We start from the raw sequence: 19,259 nt of genomic DNA, 5'->3' as shown, positions 1-19,259 counted from the left end.
CCCCGGGCCAAAGGGAAGCCAAGCCCCGGGACCCGGTGCGTTTCCCCCGTGCTTTTCCCGGCTGGTGGCATCTCCGTGGGCTCCGTGTCCTTGTGGCAGTGCCCGAGGTCAGCTGGACCTGGCCATAGACCCGGCTGTGAGCCTGGGCCGGGCCGGGACCCCCAGGGACAGCCCCGGAGGGCACAGGGAGCCGGGAGCGGCTCCGGGTGCCGGGAACGCCGGGCACAGGGAATGGGGAGCACCGGGAATGCCGAGCCCTGCTCGCTGCTCCGGGCCAGGGGAGACAGGAGAGGTTTCCTTGGGCTGGGCTACAGGGAAAAGGGTTTGGGTGATGTCGGGGTGTTGGTGTTGGGATGGAAGGTGGCGCAGGGAAAGGTTTGGCTGTGTGTGCGTTGTTGGGAGCGGGGCAAGGAGCGGCTGTGGGATCGGCAGAGCCTGGTGTGTGAGTCCTGGGGCTGTAGGCATCAGCAGAGCCCGGTGTGTGAGCCCTGGGATCAGCAGAGCCCGGTGTGTGAGCCCTGGGATCGGCACAGCCCGGTGTGTAATTCCTGGGATCGGCACAGCCCGGTGTGTGTGAGCCCTGGGATCGACAGAGCCTGGTGTGTGATTCCTGGGATCGGCACAGCCCGGTGTGTGTGAGTCCTGGGATCGGCACAGCCCGGTGTGTGTGAGTCCTGGGATCGGCAGAGCCCGGTGTGTGATTCCTGGGATCGGCAGAGCCCGGTGTGTGATTCCTGGGATCGGCACAGCCCGGTGTGTGATTCCTGGGATCGGCACAGCCCGGTGTGTGATTCCTGGGATCGGCACAGCCCGGTGTGTGCGAGCCCTGGGATCGGCACAGCCCGGTGTGTGTGATTCCTGGGATCGGCACAGCCCGGTGTGTGCGAGCCCTGGGATCGGCACAGCCCGGTGTGTGATTCCTGGGATCGGCAGAGCCCGGTGTGTGTGATTCCTGGGATCGGCACAGCCCGGTGTGTGATTCCTGGGATCGGCACAGCCCGGTGTGTGAGCTCTGGGATCGGCACAGCCCGGTGTGTGATTCCTGGGATTGGCAGAGCCCGGTGTGCGAGCCCTGGGATCGGCACAGCCCGGTGTGTGAGCCCTGGGATCGGCACAGCCCGGTGTGTGTGATTCCTGGGATCGGCACAGCCCGGTGTGTGTGAGCCCTGGGATCGGCAGAGCCCGGTGTGTGTGAGCCCTGGGATCGGCAGAGCCCGGTGTGTGTGATTCCTGGGATCGGCACAGCCCGGTGTGTGTGATTCCTGGGATCAGCAAAGCCCGGTGTGTGATTCCTGGGATCGGCACAGCCCGGTGTGTGCGAGCCCTGGGATCGGCACAGCCCGGTGTGTGATTCCTGGGATCGGCAGAGCCCGGTGTGTGTGATTCCTGGGATCGGCAGAGCCCGGTGTGTGTGAGCCCTGGGATCGGCAGAGCCCGGTGTGTGATTCCTGGGATCGGCACAGCCCGGTGTGTGTGATTCCTGGGATCGGCAGAGCCCGGTGTGTAATTCCTGGGCTGCTCCCTCCCAGCCAGGGATGGGCTCTGTCTCTCGCTCCGGCTGTCCCCACAACCAGGGGCTCCTCACCCCCTCTGCCTGGGCTGCTCCTGCACCCTCGGGCCGGTTCACATCCAGTGTGCTCCACTAAGGAAACTGGATCTCTGCAGTCCTTCTGAAGCGAGGTTTGTGCCTCCAAGGAATTTCCAGCGCAGTTATTTTTGGAGGCCCTGCAGAAGTGTGGCAGCCTGGGTGATTCAGCTGCTGGCTCTGCTCTTGGCGAGCGGAGGCAGCCCCGGGCTCCCAAAAATCTGCTGGAACGGCTGTTCCTGCTGGACACTGCTGTGGCTCGCTCTGGGCCGTGTTCTGGTCACTGCAGCCTCCCCAGCCCTGCAGGGATTCCTGGCTGGAGCCCCAGTGGGCAGGGATGGGTCGGGGGGTTGGTGTCCCCTGCTCCGTGGGGCTCAGCTCCGCGCTCTCCCGGCCCTCGGGCTTTGGGCTGCTGGAGCTGTCGCTCCGGTTCACAGCAGGCAATGTCCTCAGCCGGCCCTGGAGGCTTTTCCTGCTGTTCTCCCTGGAAGCAGAAGGTGTTGGCTGCTCGGTGTGAGGCAGAGGTGAGTGCTGGACGCCGTTCTGAAAGCGAAAGCGCTGCGTTTCAGCGCGCTTTCCAACGTGCAAAGGTGCTTTTGAAAAAATCCTGCAACTCGAGTGGTGAAATGTCAGCCCGGGGAAGGTGTCTGCAGGGAGCTGCTGCACTTGTCGGGCTGCTGAACTCCTCTGCACACCCAGGGGATGCATCAGCAGCTTTTACAGAGGATTAGTGAATGATCCCCGCTCCTGGGGTGCATTTTTAAGCAGGAGTTTGAAACGGGAGGGTTTATCCATGCAGGAAAATCAGAGTTGGTGACTGAACCCTGGGGAAAACCAGATTTTCTCCTGGCTTTGACTCACTCCGAGGCCTTAATCTTTGCTCTGTAATCTTTTCCTGCCGGGATCAGGTGGAGCCTTGGTTCCCCTCGCAGCACAGGGGCCATTTCACAAGGTGTGGGGTTTGGAGCCCCCGGCCCTGCCCCGCGCAGGTTCGGGCTCCTGCTGCTGTCACAGGATGTGTGACCGGCCCCTCGGCATTGTTTGCACCCGCCCTGGTTATTTTTAGCCCGAATTTGTCAGGCTGCAGCCTGGCCCGGGACCTTTTCACACCCCCGAAAGGGTCAGGCGGGGCTCCTCGGGGACACACTGGACTTTCAGGGATTTTTTTTCTCCCTCTTTCTGCTCATTCGCTGTAATCTGGCCGTTGCCCAAATCAGCCGGGTTCTGGTCCTTTTTCTGGTCCTTTTTCTGGTCCTTATCAGAACATCCTGCAGGGTTTGTGGCCAATGTTTTCACATATTGTGGCCCATCAAAAACGTGACCCATTGTTTGGGTCTAAAGTCTTAAATTTAATCTGAAATACTCCTCTCAATTGGCTCTTCCTCTTTAAATCACACCACTGGAACCGGTCTGTGGGATTTAGGGTTATTTTTGTTTTAATTGGTTGCTCTCTGTGCAGCCCAGCACAGGTGGGCACTTCCAGGTGTGTTTGTGGGAGATCCAGGGAGAAGTGGCTGTGGGGATTTGGGTGGCTGTGGGGATTTGGGTTCATCCCTGGTCCCCTTCATGGTGACATTTCCCCTGCAGCTCCAGACCTGCCCATGGCCCTGCAGTGATGTGGGAGTGCTGCCAGTCTGCCTGAGCTTTATTTCAGTGTGTGTGGAATTCCTGGGCTCTGCATCCACAGGGATGTCTGGGGCCTCCCTGTGCAGGCACCCCAGAGGCAAGTCAGGGATCGTGGTGTGGATTTTCCCTTCCCTGCAGCAGTGCAGAGCTGGGCTCTGAGCCCTGTGTGGGGATTGGGGCATTTTTGGGTGATGTGGAGCTCCTGTGAGGGCTGGCACAGGTTTGGTGGCTTTTCCTCTTGCCACAGCAGCTCCTCTTCCTTTCTCCTCCTCCTGCCTCCCTGTCTCATCCCTCCATCACAACATTTCTTGAGTCATCTTTGCTCTTCTCCAAGTGGTTAAAAATCAGGTTAAAAACACTTGCTGGTAGTGTGGGTGTGCAGAGCTGGGGGCTGTGCCCAGGGCTGGGTCTGTGTGCCTGCAGCACCTGGAGCTGCCCCTGAGCCCAGGGCCCATCCTGGGGGACTAAGAACTCCACTGCAGAACCTCTGCCCTGGCAAGTGATGGGTTTGGGCTTGAACCTGCAGTGACAGCTTTTGGCACCTGGGCAGGAGCCTCAGGGGAGCCTTTGGGAGCTCAGGGATGGCTCATCCTGGACAGGCTGGGGCTCCATCCTTCCATGGACCTGTGGGGTTTATTCAGCAGCCTCTGAGCCCTCCTTGCTTTGACACAATGCCTCTTACAGGAGATTTTGCTGTTAATTCCTCCAAGGGATGCACGTTCACTGAGTAGAAGCTGCACCTGTGAGGAGCAGCTTGGGCTGGGCGAGGGAGGTGAAGCAGTTGTGGGAATGCTTGGAGAACTGTGCCAGGAATTAGTGGCTGTCCTTCCCCAGCTCAGCTGGAAGCCCCAGTGCATTGCATGGCCTTGGCTTCCTTCGGGAACAGAGCTCATCTCCAGGAACTGCCATTCTGAGAGCTGGAAAGTTTGTGTTTTGGCAGCAAGCTGGCCTCGTGTGGAGGAGGAGGAGCAGGGCTGACTGGGCAGCACTGGGGCTGCTGGGGAGCTCCTGGCTCCCTCCAGCTCATTCCCTTCCCTGCTTGGCCCAGAAACCTGGAGTAATGCTCTGCTGGATCGGAGAGAGCATCTTAATTTAATTTCTTGTTGGATGTATTTATTCATTCCCTTGGAAAGCAGCTCTGTCCGTGTCTGCCGTGCCCCTGGGGTGGTCCCTTCCCACAGGAGCTGCTGGGACAGTGCAGGGACACTCCTGGAGCTGCAGGGACAGTGCTGGGACACTGCAGGGACAGTGCTGGGACGGTGCTGGGGCTGCATCTCCTGCTCCAATGTGGGTTTTTGGGGTTGGCCTTTCCCCCAGTGAAAGGGGCAGGGATACACATCCACGTGGGCAGTCCAGGGCAGCAATCCTGTCCTTTCCATGCTTTGCTGGGTGCATGTGTGTAAATGTGGGATGGAGCAGTAAGTGTGGCAGGCTGTCCTGGTATTTAGGGGCTGCCCAGGGAGGTTTGCAGTGCCCATCCCTGCAGGTGGCACCTGGAGGTGGCACTCAGGGTGACAAGGTGGCCATGGGCACAGCTGGGACTGCCTGGGCTGGGAGGGATTTTCCAGCCTCAGGGATTTGGGGATTCTGGCCTTTGTTAGTAAAAAATCCCTTTCTGTGAGCAGGTGACTGGAAAGCAGCAGTTTTCCCTGAGGTTACCCCTGTCCTGCTGCTTGTCCCACTTGGAGGCTGTGCTGCTGGAGGAGGTGCTGGCAGTGACTTGTGTCCCTGGTGGTTCCAAGCCCAGGGTCAGTGCCAGGCCTGGACTGTGCCCAGCCTGGCATTCTGCTCCCCAGAGCCCTCATTGCACAAACTTATTAGTGCTAAGAAAGCTCTTTCCTTCATTAATTAGCTTTGCTTTGTGTCCAGAGAGGGAGAAATGAACTCCTGAGCAGGCAGCAGAGTTGTGGCTCTCCCTGGGCAGCTCTGGATTCCTGCTGGGAAGGAATTCCCAAAGGATTCTTTTGGGACCAGGATACTCCTGGCTGTGGGGAGCCCTGCTGGGCATCACTGGAGATCATCCAGGAGATGCTGCAAACAGGAGATGGGACCTTGGCTGCTCCTGGGGGGAGGTCTGGGCATCCCCCTGCCCCCAGCAGGGAATTACATCATCCCTGCTTGTGCCAGGCAGGTGCTGCTGGGCAGGAATTGTTCCTGAGGGTGGGCAGGGCTGGGTGGGATCTGGGGCAGGAATTGTTCCCTGGCAGGGTGGGCAGGGCTGGGTGGGATCTTGGGCAGGAATTGTTCCCTGGCAGGGTGGGCAGGGCTGGGTGGGATCTTGGGCAGGAATTGTTCCCTGGCAGGGTGGGCAGGGCTGGGTGGGATCTGGGGCAGGAATTGTTCCCTGGCAGGGTGGGCAGGGCTGGCACAGGGTGCCCAGAGCAGCTGTGGCTGCCCCTGGATCCCTGGAATGTTCAGTTCCAGGCTGGACACTGGGGGTGGACATTGGGGACAGTGGGAGGTGTCCCTGCCATGGCAGGGGTGGCACTGAGGGCTCTGAGGTCCCTTCCAGCCCCAGCCAGCGTGGGATGCTGTGAATAATGGGGGTTTTGGCTTCTCTCCTGCCTTCTCCCTGTTACCAGGTGCAGCCCTGGGCCTGCTGCTTTTCCCTCCCACTCTCCAGACTCTTTGCTGGAACCTGGGGAAGTTTCCTGTGGAGGCAGCGCTGTCCTGCTGAGTCCTCTGCTCTGCTGCCATGGCTCATCCAAGCTGGGCTCTCTGAACACTTTAATTTTCCCTCACTTGGTTTCCCAGCCCCTGCAGCCATCCCTGATTAATCCTGTGGCACCCCCAGAGCTGGGTTTGGTGTCAGGAGCTGGTGCTGGCAGGGATGAGGGGCTCTTTAATTAAAGCCATTGCTCTGTCACTGCTGCAGCACAGGGGAGCCCTGGGGAGCTCCTGCCTCACTCTGTGCCTGTGCCAGGGCCTGCCCACCCTGCCAGGAGCAATTCCTAATTCCCAGTGTCCCCTCCAGCCCTGCCCCTTCCCTGTGTGCTGTCCCTCCCTTGTCCCCAGTCCCTCTCAGCTCTCCTGGAGCCCCTTCAGGCCCTGGCAGGGCTCTGAGCTCTCTGCAATAATCCAAATAATGCAGTTAATGACAAGGAGTGATGGCAGCACTGTGTCCAGCAGCTTTTCCTGGCAGTCCTGGTTGACATCCCCAGCTCTGCAGCGGATGGAAAACCTTGAGAGGAGCAAAGGAAGTCATTAGGGAGCTGTGTGTGCTTCTGTCCCTGCCTGTCCCTGCTTGTTTTCCCTCCATGAAATAGTACCAGGATGCTTGTTTGTTTGGATTAGGGACCTATTTTTAAGTAACCCATTTTTTCCACTTTGGAAAATGCATTAACTCACTGTGTGTCATGGAATCTGTGGAGTTTGACTTTGGGATCCTCCAAGTGCTCCTTGGAAGTCTCTCACCAGCCTGAGTGCTTGTCTCTGGCACTATATCTATTTTTTTTTTTTAATATATATTATTATCTCCACCTTGCTGAGGTTTGCTGTGAGAGGCACTCGCAGGATCCACAGAGGCACTCCCTTGGAAGTGCCCCTTGTCCCACCAGGGAGCTCTGCCCATTCTCAGTTCCAGCACCCCTCACCTCCTCTGGGATTTGGGGATTGCTGATCCCAGCAGCTCTCAGCAAGTGGAAGCAGCAGCAGTGCAGGGAATGGGGATGTTGGGTAACACACACACATTTTGCAGGCAGAGACACTGTTTGTGTACCCAGAGTTTGCTTTTCCCTGAAGGAGTGAGTTTTAAGGTCAGTTTGATTCTTCCCTGCAGGTTTGGAACTCCAGTGCCGTAAATTCGGTGTTCTGGGAGGATAAAAACACAATAAACAGGAGAACTTGAGGAATGTTCCTCTCCCAGTTACAAAGGAACAGCTTGCTGGTTGGAACAGCCTGCCCCTTCCCAGGCAAGGGAGGCTTTGGATTGCAGGAAAGGGAGGAATAATTCAGGATTAAAGCTGCTAAGCAATGTGTTTAGATCTGTAACAGTGCCAGGACATAATTAATGGGTGAGTAAGCCAAAGGGAAAAAACCTTACATTTCGACTGGATAGAGATGGATGGGGAACAGAAGCTAGTTTTTTGGGGGCAGAAATAACTCTGGAAGTATTCTGCTCTTAGGGGTACCTGGGTGGGTTTGTTCTGGAGGTTTGGCAGCTGGGAGGCAAAAATGCAGATTTGGCACTTGGTGCTGTCCCAGAGCAGCTCCAGGGGTGCAGGTGAGCTGAGGGGAGCTCGGGGCAGGCTGGGAGGGTTTCCCTCTCATCCCCTGTGTGGTGGCTGTTCCACCTGCTGGGCTGAGTGCAGGTGAGCTGAGGGGAGCTCAGGGCAGGCTGGGAGGGTTTTCCCTCTCATCCCCTGGGTGGGAAGGGTTTTCCTCTCATCCCCTGAGTGATGACTGTTCCACCTGCTGGGCTGAGCTCAGGGGTGCTGCTCAGGGAGGTGATCCCAGCTCAGGTCCCCCTGCAGCTTCCCAGTCTCCTGCTCTGGGTGGCATTTCTGGAGCTGGATGCACGCCCAGGGATGAGGTGTTGATGGGCTGATGGAAGGGCTGAGCACCTCGCAGTGTTCTGGGAGAGCAGTTGAGTGTTCCCAGGACTTCACGGTGGGTCTGGCCTGTAAATGCAGAATTTAGATGTTTTCTTTCCAGACCTGTGGAAAGGATCAGGAGGGAGGTTCTTGTCCAAGCCATGCTTTTGTCTGTGGGGTGTGTGGGTCCAGGTGGCTCTGCCTGGGGATCTGGGGTTGTGTTGTGCCAGAGCAGCCCCACCTCTGCCTTGTCCTGACACCCAGGGCATCAGGCTGTGGCTTCCCAGCTCCCTCCTGAGCCCAGGCTGGCACCAGTCCTGGGCTGGGAGGGACCCTGTGCTGCAGTGAGGTGGAGAGGTTCCTCAGGGGGTGCCACTCTGCAGCCTGGCCTGCTCAGCTCATTCAGCTGTGTCCTGGAGGGCTCCAAACCTGTGGGACTGGGAATGTGGAAGCAAAGCTGGAGATGGTTTAGTGGGAATGGTGACAGCAGCACACCTGGCAGAGGGGTCTCTTGGTGGGGCAGTGATGGGGGCTGTCACCATCTCATCCTATCCTATCCCATCCCCATCCCATCCCCATCCCCAGCTCTGCCCTCTGGTCCTGCTGCTCCCAGAGGTTTCTCCTGCACCACGCTATTTCCTGCAGATTTGCACTTTGGGTTTTGCAGATAAACAGATTTTCCTGTTCATTTGCTGTATCATTAACAAGAAAAGAGGGTGCAAAGGGACGTTTGGGGGCATTCAGTGCTGTTCTCCCACGCTGCAGGATGATTCCTAGAGAAGTTTTCCTGACAGCAATTGATGTGAGAAGTGAGGTTGCTGGTTAGTTTTTCACCCATCTTTTATTTTTCTTCTTGGGAAAGGAGAGAAAAAATGTTTCATGCTTGAAAGGGTGGGGCTCAGCCCTTGGAGTTTGTCAGGTGGAGCAGGAGCATTAATGGGAACGTCTGGCAGTGCTGTGCCATCCTGAGATGGGTATCTTCAAAGGGCAGGGATGGGGCAGGGCCCTCCCTGCCACCCTCTGAGCCTGGGGCAGGGGACAGGACAGAGCCTGGGGCAGGTCAGAGCCCAGGACAGAGCTCTGAGCTCGATGCTGGCCACAGCCTCCCCTTTGCACACAGAACTTGTCCAGCTGGTTTGTTTTTCATCCCGGGGCTATTTTCAGCTGCTCAGCCTAACAAGGTGAAATGGCTGAGATGCTTTCCTGCTCCCTAGGACTCTGCTGGGAGGAGGTATCCTGCTATCCTGCTGTCCCTCTGTCCCATTATCCTGCTGTCCCTCTGTCCCACTGTCCTGCTGTCCCTCTGTCCCAGCTCATCCCAGCTCATCCCATCAGTCCTTTGGCTCTTCACTGTGTTGGCACCGCTCAGGGTTTTGGAAGAGCCAGCACAGGGAGCCCCAAATGCCAGCCCTGTGCTGGCCCTGTGAGAGGCTGGGATTGGGATCATGGGGAGCACAGGGAGCCCCAAATGCCAGCCCTGTGCTGGCCCTGTGAGAGGCTGGGATTGGGGACGTGGGGAGGATCCAGGACAAAGCTGAGCTCTCTGTGGGGGAAGCAGCAGGACTCCAGGACCAGCACATCCCAGGGATGTTGGATGTGCTGCTCTGGGGTCCTGCCAGGAGCACTGGAACTGGGGAGGAGGTGGCCTGAGATGTAGGAAAAGGGGGCTGGGTTTGCTGGAGAGAACCATGGAATTATTTAGGTTGGAGAAGCCCTTGCAGAGGTCAGCTAAGCCATGTCCCCAAGTGCCACATCCACAGGGCTGTGAGATCCCTCCAGGGATGTGATTCCAGCCCTGCCCTGGCAGCCTGGCCCTTGTGTAATTGCTTTGGACAGAATTTCCAGGGAAGCTGCAGGGAAGTTCCCTGTTTGCAGCAGAGGAGGGAGGGAAGCTCCTGGCTCCTTTTCCCCTTTATGCTGCTGCTGGAGAGAGTATTTTCTGCCTGGAGGGTATAGAGTGTTTTTTCCTCATTAATGAGGTATTACAGAGGATCCAGAGGAGTCTGGGCTCGTCTTCCTGAGTCACCTGTGTGTTTGTGTTAGGATTTGGCAGGGAGCTTCCCTGGTAGCCAGAGCTATCCCTTTGGTAAACACAGCCCTTCAGTGCCTGTGGCTGGTGCTGAGTCAGCCCAGCCCAGCAGCAATAATCCAGAATTTCACCCTCTGACAGGATTTGTGGCTGCTCAGACCCCAGGGCTGCTGCTGGTGCTGCAAGAGCTGCACAGAATTGGTTTATAATGAGTTTGAAGAGCCAGACTGGGGCAATGCAGGGCTCTGTGCTGGTTTGCTTTGCTGGTGCCTCCTTGGCTCTGGGGGCAGGCTGGGGTTAGGAGGGATTGATCTGTGCCCAGCCATGGCTCAGCTGAGACCTGTGTGTCCTGCCAGGGGGAAGTGCTGCAGAGGTGACACTGCTGCTCCTGGGAAAGAAACCCCACAGTGCAGCCAGAGGCTGAGTGCTGAGCTGGGGCTGCTCAGGGGAGCTGAGAGAGGCACACTCAGCTTCCTTTTGTGCCTTCTGGGGATTTCTTGTTTCAGCTGATGTAGCCTGAAAACACAACACTGGGAAAGTTAAGGTTCTTTTTTCCCTCCCAGTGAAGTTGCCAAAACTCTGGGCAGATAAAGCTTCCAGCCAGGTGCTCTGGGGGTGGGGCTGGCTGGGATGGGCTCTGCTCTGCCCCAGCAGGGAGAGCAGCCCCAGAACCATCCCTGGGCTGAGCCCTCAGCTGAGCTGCTGAGCCTGGGGACCTGGCACAGGGAAAGGGCTGGAGCCCCTCTGGAGCCAGCCTGGGACACCTGGGGGTGACACCTGGACGGGAGAAGCTCCAGGGAGAGCTCAGAGTCCTGCCAGGGCCTGAAGGGGCTCCAGGAGAGCTGAGAGGGACTGGGGACAAGGGAGGGAGGGACAGCACACAGGGAATGGCTCCAAAGTGGGGTTTGATGGGATCTTGGGCAGGAATTGTTCCCTGGCAGGGTGAGCAGGGCTGGCACAGGGTGCCCAGAGCAGCTGTGGCTGCCCCTGGATCCCTGGAATGTTCAGTTCCAGGTTGGACACTGGGGCTGGAGCAGCCTGGGACAGTGGGAGGTGTCCCTGCCATGGCTGGGGTGGCATTTCACACTGGTGGCACTTCCGTGTCTCTTTCAAGAAGAGATCAGGTGCAGGTCTTTTAGAATTTAACTTTTAAACTGTTCATGACAGTAATAATGTTCTCTTAAGTATTTTTTTTCGTAATGAAAACATTTTATTTTTAATTTGCACATGGAAATCTGCTGTTTTCTCAGGTTTGATGAGATGGTTGATGTCATGCAGAAATCTTGGTCCTTCCCACGTGTGTTTGGTAGTAAGGATCTTTTTAAGTAAGTGCAGGGCACTTTCTGTGATTTAAAGCACATCTCTGGGGCAGCCTCAGCTCGCTGGAAGCTGTGCTGGTCTGCAGTTAACTCTGGTAAACCAAGTGTTCTGTGTTCATTCTGTGTTCCATGGCAGCCAGGACACTGCACTGCCTTCTGGGGTGGTCCCAAACCCTGCCAAGCCTCTGTTTGATCCACTTGAGTTTCTGCTGTGTGCTCTGTGTTCCACACTCAGTGCTGTGCTGAGGGCTTGCAGGATCCAGGGCAGCTCCTGCAATTCCCACAGGGAATATTGCCAGTGCAGTGTGCCCAGCCCTTGGGGTGTGAGCAGGGAGTGAGATCCAGAGCCCCCTGAGCACACACAGCTCCTGGGTTTGTGATCCCTGTGTGATCCCAGAGCCCCCTGAGCACACACAGCTCCTGGGTTTGTGATCCCAGAGCCCCCTGAGCACACACAGCTCCTGGGTTTGTGATCTCTGTGTGATCCCAGAGCCCCCTGAGCACACACAGCTCCTGGGTTTGTGGTCCCAGGCTGTGCCAGGGCTGGAGGGAAGGAGCAGGGTGTTAATCCCAGAGCAACTCTGCTGGGAATGGCCCCATGAGCTGCTGGGGGCTCAGCCCTGCACACAGCTCCCACCTTCTGCAGGATTTATGGGGCACTGAGGAGGGTGCCTGAGGAATTTATTTGTTTGCCCTGCTCCCAGCACTGCCTGTGCCCTGGATTCCTGCTGGGGCCCTCACAGCAACCTCTGCCATCCCATCCCCAGTGATTAATCCCTGCCATCCCACCCCCAGTGACTGATCCCTGCCATCCCATCCCATCCCCAGTGACTGATCCCTGCCATCCCATCCCCAGTGACTGATCCCTGCCATCCCATCCCCAGTGACTGATCCCTGCCATCCCATCCCCAGTGACTGATCCCTGCCATCCCATCCCATCCCCAGTGACTGATCCCTGCCATCCCACCCCCAGTGACTGATCCCTGCCATCCCATCCCCAGTGACTGATCCCTGCCATCCCATCCCCAGTGACTGATCCCTGCCCTGCCATCCCATCCCCAGTGACTGATCCCTGCCCTGCCATCCCATCCCCAGTGACTGATCCCTGCCATCCCATCCCATCCCATCCCCAGTGACTGATCCCTGCCATCCCATCCCATCCCCAGTGACTGATCCCTGCCATCCCATCCCATCCCCAGTGACTGATCCCTGCCATCCCATCCCATCCCCAGTGACTGATCCCTGCCATCCCATCCCCAGTGACTGATCCCTGCCATCCCATCCCATCCCCAGTGACTGATCCCTGCCATCCCATCCCATCCCCAGTGACTGATCCCTGCCATCCCATCCCCAGTGACTGATCCCTGCCATCCCATCCCATCCCAGTGACTGATCCCTGCCATCCCACCCCCAGTGACTGATCCCTGCCATCCCATCCCATCCCCAGTGACTGATCCCTGCCATCCCATCCCATCCCATCCCCAGTGACTGATCCCTGCCATCCCATCCCATCCCAGTGACTGATCCCTGCCATCCCATCCCATCCCCAGTGACTGATCCCTGCCATCCCATCCCATCCCCAGTGACTGATCCCTGCCATCCCATCCCATCCCCAGTGACTGATCCCTGCCATCCCATCCCATCCCCAGTGACTGATCCCTGCCATCCCATCCCCAGTGACTGATCCCTGCCATCCCATCCCATCCCATCCCCAGTGACTGATCCCTCCCATCCCATCCCATCCCCAGTGACTGATCCCTGCCATCCCATCCCATCCCCAGTGACTGATCCCTGCCATCCCATCCCCAGTGACTGATCCCTGCCATCCCATCCCATCCCCAGTGACTGATCCCTGCCATCCCATCCCCAGTGACTGATCCCTGCCATCCCATCCCATCCCCAGTGACTGATCCCTGCCATCCCATCCCATCCCCAGTGACTGATCCCTGCCATCCCATCCCCAGTGACTGACCCCTCTCACTGCAGCTCCATGGGACATTTCCTGCCCCAGTTCCTGGTGGGGAAGGATCAGTTTGCTCAGCTCCAGTGGTGCAGGGTCAGAGCCAGCCCTGCTCTCCTGGCTGTGTGCCCAGCTGTGCTCAGTGGCACCTGGGATGGGATTCAGTGCTCTAATGGGAGGATTTTCCAGACTTTCTACACTCAATATTCCCAGTGGCTCTGGGCAGTCTCAGGAGGGTTAAGCTGAATTTAGCACAGGCAGTGGAGCAGCAGCTGTGGGGTGCCACTGGAGCTGGGCTCAGGAAAGGTTTGGGGGTTTCCTTCCTTGGGTTTTTGCTTACACAACATCACTTTAAAGTGCTGAACTGCAACAGGGCTTGCATCACACCAGAGCTCGTCCCTCTGTGCTGAGGATCAAGAGTGTGTTGTCCAGGGGGTTCCCAGCTTGTCTTTTGAAGCCTCTTTGTCACTGCAAAGGGCCTGGGGATTTTGGGAAGTGTGTGTTCAGGGAAAGCATCTGGGCTTTGGGATCACTCTGAAATCCCTGCTGCTCCTAGAGCACGAGTGGCCTGTGTGTGTCCTGCTCCTCAGGGGAGCCAGCTGTGGGAGCTGCCTCTCCATGGGGATTTCTCAGGCCAGGGCTGAGGTTTCAGAGCTGCTGAGCTGAGGGAATCACCACTTGTGGTCACTGGAAAGCCCTTCCTTCCCCTTCCCCCCAGGTCTCATGGCCTGGAGGTGACACCTCGTGTTTTGTGTCACCTTTTGGGATGAGGAACCTCAGGGTTCCAGTGCTGCTCTTGGTCTGTGTCTGTTCTAGAAAGTTCCTCTTTCCCTGATCCCCTCAGCCACTTTAGGAGAGGAGTTTCTTACCGAGGGGAGAATCTCCCCACTGTCTGCTCCAAAAGTAGCATTTCCATCTTCCAGTGCAGCAAAGCATAAAATTCCCAATTTAATCCCGATTCCACAGTGACTCATTTCATGACTTTCTTTTCAAATTGTTTTTTTAGCAACAACCTTTTCAGTGAGGCAGCTCCAGGCAGGCAGGGCTCATTCACTGCTGGCACGGTGCTGCTCCTTTTCCCACTGGATTCCAGAGCAGCAGCTCTCACTTTGGGACACAAAGTTTGGGATTCAGGAGCACCTGCCTTGTACCAGCACGTTTGGGATCATTGCTGTTTGCCCATCCCATCCACGGGTGATTTTTTCTACCTGAGGGAGTGGCTGGGCAGGCTCAGGTTGGATTTAGGACAAGGTTCTTCCCCAGAGGCTCCCCAGGGAATGGGCACAGAGCTCCAGGAGCTGCCAGGGATGCCCAGGCTGGGATTTTGGAGGGGCTGGGCAGGAACAGGGTTTGGATCAATGATCCCTGTGGGTCCTTTCACTCAGGATGTTCTGGGATTCTCCCCTTCTCCTGCCCTGGTGTAACCCAAAGTGTGTGGCTGGCAAGGAAGGGGAAGTGTTTTAAACCTGCTCTTTCCCTGATGTGAATGGTCCCTGCCTGCTGGAACAGGGATTTATTTTCATTTGTGTCCCTGAATTGGAGCTTTTCACACTGTGCCCCCCATGTGTCCCCTGGCAGTGCCTGGGCTTGGGGAGATCTGTCACAGTGACCCTCAGTGGAAAACAGAGCTGGATTTTCTGGAGAGTCTCTCTGGGCTTTGCTGGGCAGTCTGTGTGCTCCCCATGTGTGAGCGGGGTCTGGATTCCCCTCGGGCTGTGCCATCCCCTGCAGCCTGTCCTGCAGAGATGTCCCTGGGTCCCTCATTGACCTGAGCCCTTGTCCTGGCTCTGGGCTGGGCTCTGCTGGAATTCCACTGCTGGGGCAGTGCCTGGCACATCCAGGCTCTTGTTCTTCTTCTGGGATTCCCTTTTTGTGCCTGGAACCAAACCGGTCTGTGAGCACCAAGAATAACAAACTTGGCTTTTTTTGTGTTACTCAGGAGCTCCTTCCTCCTCCTGCTCTTTCCTCCCCTTCTTGCCATGCCTTTGGCTTGTGCTGGGATCCACATCTGCCCTGGGTCCCCTTTGCTGCTGTCCTGGCCCTTGTGGGAGTTTGGGGAAGCAGAGGGGAGGTTTTTATTCCCAGAGAAGGGCTGGGGATGGCTGGTGAGGTTGGATAATTGAGGTTGGGGTTTTCCTGCGGGATCAGCTGCAGCCATCTGAGGACAGGCAGGGCCTTGCCCTCTCGGGGTCTGTCCTGCAGTGGGAGGGAAGGGCTGGGTTGTGCAGGAGCTGCCTGCAGCAGGACAGGTCCCACAGCCTGGGTGGGATGGAGCAGCTCCTTCCTCTGCTCTGCAAGGCAGACTGTGCAGCGTGTGCCATGGCCAAGGCACAGGCTGTTGTCACCCCATCCCCTGCTCTCCAGGGTTCCTGTGAGCATGGAAATCATCAGTTCTTGGGGAGAAACAGGAGGGATAAATAAAGCTGAGACTGGGAGAAGCTGTCCTTGTAGGGCAGCGTGGGAATGGTGCTGCTTCCTTGGATTAATGATCCAGCAGCGAGTCTGGGAAGGGACCAGGCAGCCCTTGGAGCCTGGGGGCTGGGGAGGAGGAGGAAAGGCCAGGAAATGCAGGGAAAAGCCTTCTGAAAATCCCCATTGCTCCTGGGGCCCTGGGCTCCCCTAGGCAGCCTGTGGGGCTGTGCAGGTGGGACAGACCAGGCTGTGAGCCTGGATCTGGGGTCAGCTCTGAGCTCCCCATCCCAGCCTCCAGCTTGGGATGGACCTGGAGAGAGCCCAGAGGAGGCACAGAGGTGCTCCAAGAGCTGGAGCCAGGCTGGGACACCTGGGGGGGACACCTGGAGAGGAGAAGCTCCAGGGAGAGCTCAGAGCCCTGCCAGGGCCTGAAGGGGCTCCAGGAGAGCTGAGAGGGACTGGGGACAAGGGAGGGAGGGACAGCACACAGGGAATGGCTCCCAGTGGGGTTTGATGGGATATTGGGCAGGAATTGTTCCCTGGCAGGGTGGGCAGGGCTGGCACAGGGTGCCCAGAGCAGCTGTGGCTGTCCCTGGATCCCTGGCAGTGCCCAAGGCCAGGCTGGACACTGGGGACAGTGGGAGGTGTCCCTGCCATGGCAGGGGTGGGATGGGTGGATTTGAGGTCCCTCCCAACAGGAGCTTTTTACCCTTCTCTGATTTCTCAGTAAATTCTGACTGCAGGACAGGAGTTCTGCACTTCTGTTACCTTGCCAGAATAGCAGAACTTTTGCTTCTGTCTCGAGCTGTCCCTGCTGCAGGTGTCCTTTGCCATGGGTGTCACCCCTGTGCCCAGAGCTGGCACTGGCAGTGCCAGGCTTTGTGCAGGCCCTGCTGCATCTCCTGGCTCAGGGCTGGCACAGCAGGAATCCTGTGGGTTTTTCTTTGACTTCTCCTAAGCTTTCTTTGGCATCTTCAATTCTTGAGGCAGGGATGACTCACTCATCCATTGTGTGGTTTCCTGACTTTCAGCAATTCCTCTTTCTCTCCATGATGATGAGTTTGGATCCCAGTGTGGGCTGGGGCTGCCTGGAGCGGTGACTCACGGCTGGGAGGGGGCTCAGGGGGGCTTGGGCTCCTTCCCACCCCTCCCTGGGGCCTTTTGGAGTGCTCAGGACAGAAGCTGGGGCTGCCCCTGGAGCCCTGGCAGTGCCCAAGGCCAGGCTGGAGCAGCCTGGGGCAGTGGGAGGTGTCCCTGCCATGGCTGGAGTGGGACTGGGTGATCCCTGAGGTTCTTCCCAACCCATTTTGGGATTCTGTGCCCATCACTGGAAGCTGCTGTGGGCCATGGGATGGTCCTGGCTCTTTGCAGAGTTGGAATGTTGTTCCTGGGTCCCTGAGAGCTGCAGGTGCCACAGGACTGCCCAGCCCTGTGGATTCCTCTGGGCACAGCTCTGTCAGTGCCCCCAGCATTCCCAGAACACAGAGTCACAGAGTCCTGCACTGGTTTGGGCTGGGAGCAGCCACAGAGCTCATCTGGTGCCACCCCTGCCATGGGCAAGACACCTTCCACTGTCCCAGGTCACTGCACAGCCCATCCTTGCACAATTCCAGGGATCCAGGGGCAGCCTCACAGGGAAGAACTTCCCCAGTCTCCAAACCAACTCTCTTGCTCTAATCCCATTTCCCCATCCCCTGGTGCTGCCTGTCCCTGTACAGAACCCTGTCCATCAGTTTGGGATGGCCTGGCTGCAGTTTTAGTGGTTCTGTTTTGTTCCCCTCAGCGGGGCAGGAATGTTTCAGCAGCCAGCTCCCTTGGTTTGGTTGTGAAGTAACCCAATCTATTCCAGCTCCTTGGAGCTTCCCTGCCCACGGGATATTTTGGCTGCTGCTCCCCCAGAGAAGCCCTGACGTATTTTGGAGCTGCCCGTGGGCAGAGCTGCTGTGCCTGGCAGGGTGGTACCAGAACAGCCTCTTTATCTTGTTTGTGCAGCCCAGGAGAAATGTGCCAGGGGCCTTGGGCATGGGGAGAGCACACAGAGATCCCTCGGGAAGGAAACGGGGGCAGCTGGCACTTGGAGGCCAGGTCTGCCATGGGGAGGGTGGAGCCATCCCAAAAACCCTGCTGGATGTGGGGTGGGTGTTCACTGATAGAGAGGAACGTGTCTGGGGACTGGGGTGGGCACTGCCAGGAGAGGGAGTGGGATGGGATGGGATAATGGGATAATGGGGTGGGGATGGGATAATGGGATGGGATAATGGGATACAGGGATGGGATGATGGGATGGGATGATGGGATGGGATGGGATACAGGATGGGATAATGGGAATGGGATGGGATGGGATAATGGGATGGGATACAGAGATGGGATGGGATACAGGGATGATGGGATGGATGGTGACTATGTTTTTTGGATGTGTGTGTTGTTTTAATGGGATAAAGAGAGTGAAGCCCTGGAAGAAAAGCAGGATGACAGAGTTGTAGTGGGGGCTAAGCCAGGGTGGAAGGGCTGTGCTGCTGCTGCTGTGGGGAAGGGGAGGATGCTTGGAAGCAATGGGCTGGCATTAAATCAGTAAATTGGTGCATGGAGAGGGTGAAAAAGGCTGATTGCACTGGTGGTGAGAGAATTGATGGTAGTAAATAAATGCTGAGCCTGTGCCAAGGAGAGGAGCCCGTTTGAGGAGGAATTGGAAGGTTTTTAATTGAGTGTAAGTTCATGACTGTACAATAACCTCACTTTAATTGCTCTTGTGGCTGTGTTCAGCTGTGCTGGTGCCTGGAGGATCACACAGAGCTTCCTCCTGCATCTGTGTGAGCCTGGGTGGCTTTGTCATGCTGATCCTGGCACCCCAGGGACTCCAGGGCAGAGGGGACAGGTCTGGCCCCAGGAGCTGGGTGCAGCCTGTTTCCCTGGGCACTGTTATTAAATGCTTTGTGAGCATTCAGGGTTGGACCTTCAGCAGAGACACCCGAGGGCGTTGGTACTTCTTTAAAAGTCTCTCAGAGATCAAACAGCCCGACCTCTGCTTGCATTTACATTTTTTCTAGACTGTTTGATCGGAGTTGGGTACAAGGGTTTGGTTTTTTGCATCGTGCAAGGTGCTCCCTTAGAGGAAAAAACTCTCTTTGAACTCCTGCTAAAACTTCCTTGAAGGCTGGGGCAGCCTGGGACTGGCTGTGGTGGCACTGGATGGGCTTTAGGGTCCCTCCCAACCCGGAGTGGAAATCCATGGAGTGGAAAAGTGAGTGCAGGGAATCTCTGCTGAGCTGCCCCTGCTGTCCCAAGGGTGATGGGAACACAGGAGCCAGAGCACACAATAATTCCCTCTTGAATGCTCTGAGCAAGCTCCTTCAGCTGCCAGTGCTGCATCCCAGAGCTGCTGGGACAGAAACTGGGGGAGCTTCACACTGTGGGGCAGCTGGGGACATGGATGGGTCTGTCTTGGCCATGGAATCCCAGCAGGTTTGGGGTGGGATGGACCCCAAATCCCACCCAGAGCCACCCCAGCCATGGCAGGGACACCTCCCACTGTCCCAGGTGCTCCAGCCCCAGTGTCCAACCTGGAACTGAACATTCCAGGGATCCAGGGGCAGCCACAGCTGCTCTGGGCACCCTGTGCCAGCCCTGCCCACCCTGCCAGGGAACAATTCCTGCCCCAGATCCCCCCCAGCCCTGCCAGGGAACAATTCCTGCCCAAGATCCCACCCAGCCCTGCCCTATGGGTCTCTGCCTGCCTGGAGCAGGACTCGGTGCCCTGGCTCTGCACCTCCCAGGGAAGGAGTTTCCCAGGGAAAGT

General features: G+C 57.5%; 1 protein-coding gene across 11 annotated transcripts in view; it reads left to right on the top strand.

Moving 5' to 3' along the window:
• Positions 1–19,259, top strand: part of STIM1 (stromal interaction molecule 1) — a 68,605-nt gene that overhangs the window by 909 nt on the left and 48,437 nt on the right. The gene's annotated exons all lie outside the window — the stretch shown is intronic.

The sequence above is a fragment of the Catharus ustulatus genome, chromosome 2 (genome assembly GCF_009819885.2).
Source record: "Catharus ustulatus isolate bCatUst1 chromosome 2, bCatUst1.pri.v2, whole genome shotgun sequence".
In the NCBI taxonomy this organism is placed as follows: Eukaryota; Metazoa; Chordata; class Aves; order Passeriformes; family Turdidae; genus Catharus; species Catharus ustulatus.
The sequence above is the reverse complement of the archived record's forward strand: the minus strand, read 5'-3'. Positions and strand labels throughout refer to the sequence as shown.